The following is a 4,783-nucleotide window of genomic DNA, read 5'->3' on the forward strand; positions in this document are numbered from 1 at the left end:
CTGGGACCCTCTCACTTATTCCCTATTACGATCTTTTTGTATTTTGAGAATTTCTTATGAATGGAATCATAGAGTATGTGATCTTTGGAGAATGACTTTTGTATTTGAGATGAGCCTAATCAATGCATTTGAGATTCATTCAAGTCATGTGCTCCAATACTTTGCTTTCTTCCACTCCTGAGCGGTGTTCCTTTATTGGTAGGACCTCGGTGCACCTATCCAAACACCCACCCAAAACAGTTTGCCTTGTTTTCAGATTCAGAGTGAAAATGGGTATTGATTATTGATTATTCCTGTACTATTCTTTGGTGCAAAACTGAGTCTTAATTTCTCTCAAGTTAATTCCCAGTAGTAGGAGTATTGGTTTGTCTGGTATACGCAGGTTCAATTTTTGAAACAAATTGTCAAACTGTTTTCCTGTGGGGTTATATCAAGCATTCTTTGAGGGGGGAAAAAGCTCCTTTCATTTTTTTCCTTTTCTTGGGACAGAATCTTTCCCAGGCTGCTCTTGGACTATACAAAAACTAGCTCATGCCTTGTCCTTCAGGGCCAAGGATGCGGCTGTCCATCATAACACAGGCCCAGAAGCCTTGCAAGGCACAGCCCATGCTAATCTTTCCTTCCTGGCTTCCCAAGGCCCACTGTTTCATAGGGTCAGATTCCACCAGCACCCCTGTTAACAGCTAATTGGAGAAACTCCTTCATCCCTTTAGAAGACACCATGCCCAGTGTTCTCTAAACCCAGACTTAGGGACGGGGCATGGGATGCCCAGAGGCCCTGCCTGACACTCTGATGCTCAGTAGAGAGGGTCAAGGTGAACCCCACCTCTTCTGTTTATTTTTCCCTATATCTGCGTCACCTTTCCCTCACTGAGCATTTAGCTTCACTGAAGTAGGTAAGATGCTGAGTGAGGGCCATTTCTGTGGACTTGAGTTCACAGAGGTCATTCGGAATTGTCAGCCCAGGATTAAGAACACAGAAAATTCTCTCACCCCATTACCCACCCCCACCACAGGATTTATGCACCAGAACACCATCAGACTCGCCATCCCCAGAACACTCTCAGCCTACTCTGGAATCCCTCTTAGTCTGGTAGAGGTCATTCTCTGTAGAATGTTCTCTACAGAAATTCTACCTTCTGTGTATCCTTAATGCTTGCTTGATGTGAACGCGTGCGCGGGTAGATGAACAAGCCCGGGACCATACATCTCTTCATAACGGGGGCAGTGTGACAAGTTGTTTTTACTCAACCTTCTGTGCTGTGTTATCGATATAGAAAATGAAACTATGTTTAGATGAAGATTCTGAAGCCTCTCTTCTGCATTTCTTCTTTGGGTCTAATCATCCTACATCAGCACCTTGGCTGCAGGGTCTCGGAGAGGCAGGGGATCCTGGTGTAGCACAGATTGAAGGTAGTCTTTCCCAAAGTTTGCCAGAGGCACCGTCATCTCTTAAAAGAAGCTAAATGGAATAATTCTAACCTCCTATTCCTTATCTCACAGCCCTGCTGATGAACTATATGACTTAAGGCCTCATGGTCTCGTGTTGTGATGTTACTCAAGTTGTCTGATTCTTGACAAACCTTCACAAACTTGGGGATGAAAGGAGATGTTTTCTGTGTCTGTCTGTCTCCCTCAAAAATTCTCGACATGACACAGAGCCTCTTTCTCAAACTGGATCTGGTCAGCGAGGCAGTGGTGCCCTCTGTTAGTAAAGCCACATCAGCTTTGGCTCTGTGCAAAGCTGGGAGGGCCACACAGGCCTGCTAAGGGATGCCGCTGCTCCCCTGTTTCCTCTTGCTGCAGAACCTCCTTGACAGTGTGTTGGATTTTCCCCATTTTGGAAACTGATCACCCTAGGTGTCACACACAGCTCAGGATCATTCTGCTGTCCCCCACATAATGACTATACGGTGGGCAGGCACAGTGGTGGCCCTTTCCATCCCACTGAGCTTGTCTTCCGTGTCCCCTGGGCTTGTTGACTACAGAGCAGTAAGGACTGCAGAGCGGGATGAGAGTGTTCTGGGGATGGCAAGTCTGATGGAGTTTTGGAGCATAAATCTGTGGTGGGGGTGGGTAATGGGGTGAGCGAATTCACTGTGTTCTTAATCCCTCTGCCATTCTGAAAGACCTCTGTGGACTCAAGTCCACAGAAATGGCCATCACTCAGTGTCTGACCTATGTTAGTGAAGCTCATTGTTCCGTAGGGGAAGATGACATGTAAAATGTATCTTTCAAACCAGGAAGCCAAAGCAGGGCTCAGTGACTATTTTATTAAGGGGCAGGTCTTTTTTTTTTTTTTAAGAGGGGTGCTTATTGATGGTATTCAAGAGAGTAGGGCTCCCTAAGCCCCCTCCTGCTATTCTGGGGATCTGGGATGGAAACTGTGAGGGAGATGCTCAGTGTCAAGGGTTAGTTAGGACAGGGACTGCTCAGCAGCCGAGGACCTCTCTCTTGCTGTGTCCTTGCTGGGATGGGTGGTCCAGGGCGGGCTTCTTACTCCTTGGAGGCCATGTAAGCCATGAGGTCCACCACTCTGTTGCTGTAGCCGAATTCATTGTCGTACCAGGAAATGAGCTTTACAAAGTTGTCATTGAGAGCAATGCCAGCCCCAGCATCGAAGGTGGAAGAGTGGGAGTCACTGTTAAAGTCACAGGAGACGACCTGGTCCTCAGTGTAGCCCAGGATGCCCTTTAGTGGGCCCTCGGATGCCTGCTTCACCACCTTCTTGATGTCGTCATACTTGGCAGCTTTCTCCAGGCGGCATGTCAGATCGACGACGGACACATTGGGGGTAGGAACGCGGAAGGCCATGCCCGTGAGCTTCCCATTCAGCTCTGGGATAACTTTGCCCACAGCCTTGGCAGCACCAGTGGACGCAGGGATGATGTTCTGGGCAGCGCCACGGCCGTCTTGCCACAGCTTCCCAGAGGGGCCATCCACAGTCTTCTGGGTGGCCATGATGGCATGGACTGTGGTCATGAGTCCTTCCATGATGCCAAAGTTGTCATGGATGACCTTGGCCAAGGGGGCTAAGCAGTTGGTGGTGCAGGAAGCGTTGCTGACAATCTTGAGGGAATTGTCATATTTGTCATGGTTCACACCCATCACAAACATGGGGGCATCGGCAGAAGGGGGGCGGAGATGATGACCCTCTTGGCCCCACCCTTCAAGTGGGCCCCAGCCTTCTCCATGGTGGTGAAGACACCGGTAGACTCCACAACATACTCGGCGCCGGCATCCCCCCATTTGATGTTGGCGGGATCTCGCTCTCGCTCCTGGAAGATGGTGATGGCCTTCCCGTTGATGACAAGCTTCCCATTCTCAGCCTTAACTGTGCCTTTGAACTTGCCATGGGTGGAGTCATACTGGAACATGTAGACCATGTAGTTGTAGTTGAGGTCAATGAAAGGGTCATTGATGGCAACAGCATCCACTTTGCCAGAAGTGAAGGCAGCCCTGGTAACCAGGCCTCCAATACGGCCAAATCTGTTCACTCCGACCTTCACCATCAAGTCTCTGGAAAGAGGCTGGCACTGCGCGAAAAGAGGCGGCTGTCTCTAGAACAGGGAGGAGCAGAGAGCCGGGGCAGGTCTTAACTAGCTTGGGTTTGGGGACATAAGCAGCTTCTGTTACAACATGAAAGCTCTACTTTCATCATGAAGGAAACCATATGAACAGCATGGTGTGTGCCAATAAAACTTTATTTGCGAAAACAGATAGTGGCCTTCATTTGGCCTGTGAGTGTACCTTTGTTTACTGACTTCTGCTCTGGTTTGCGTGTTCTCTCAAGGTGACAACACAGTGTGGCACTATTACTTATCCCCAGGGTGAGGGTGTTGGGAGGTGGGGCCTGATGTGACGTGATTAGGCCGTGCAGGCTCCACCTTCATAAATGGATTAACGCGGTTACTAGGAAAGTGAGATTGTTGTCATGGCGGGTGAAGTTGTTATGAAAAGACAAGTTTGTGGGTGCGTGTTCTCTCACTCTTCCTCATCTCTCTTATCCGTCTGCCATGGAATAACGCAGCAAAAAGGCCCTCGGAGATGCCAACCTCTCCATCTCGGGCTTCCCAGCCTCCAGAACACAAGGCAATAAATTCCCGTTCATTACAAACGATCCAGTCAGCCAGTGGTACTCTGTTGCGACAGTGCCGCACAGACTGAGCCAGCAGATAAACCAGAGACAGAGTCCAGGCCCTCTCCTATCAGCCCCGGGGAGCTTATATTTAGTCTTCCAGACCGGAGAGAAGTTCTCGTGGGTTTTGTGGTTATGCTGCAGAGTCTCTTTGCTACATCAACTTATCCCACACTTGCTTGGCCTGCCTTCTTATTATTTAAAACTTGAATATTCCCCACCCTACTGTATAATTTAAACTAATCCTACCTATCACCCAGCTCTTTGACTTGCCTAATCTTTTTCTGTACCCATCACTTTGTAATAGTCTAAGATTTGAAGTATATATATATTTTTGTTTATATCTCTTGGGAATGTCAATGAGGGCAATGGAAATTTTAGTCTTATTGTTTTCTTCCCATGCTTGAAATAATCACATAGATGGCACTTGCTAATATTTGGTAATTGGAAGAATGAATAAATATGAATAGCATCGAGGGAGCTGGAGAACTTGGAGACAAAAACAACAAGCTTTTTCATCTTTTTTTCTAGGTCAAAAATGTTCAGCACTCACTGCCGTTAGGTGTCTGTTTACTGATTTATGAATTGTGTAGGAAGTTTTAAGAATGAAGTAAACAGAAATAGCCCAAATGAGCTGCCTCAAAT

General features: G+C 47.7%; 1 pseudogene; it reads right to left on the bottom strand.

The window, feature by feature from the left end:
* Window positions 1–2,341: 2,341 nt before the first annotated feature.
* On the bottom strand, window positions 2,342–3,521 carry LOC126506545 (glyceraldehyde-3-phosphate dehydrogenase-like; annotated as a pseudogene).
* Window positions 3,522–4,783: the final 1,262 nt, after the last annotated feature.

The sequence above is a fragment of the Alexandromys fortis genome, unplaced genomic scaffold, assembly GCF_014885135.2.
Source record: "Alexandromys fortis isolate MF-2015 unplaced genomic scaffold, M_Fortis_MF-2015_v1.1 scaffold_0, whole genome shotgun sequence".
NCBI lineage: Eukaryota > Metazoa > Chordata > Mammalia > Rodentia > Cricetidae > Alexandromys > Alexandromys fortis.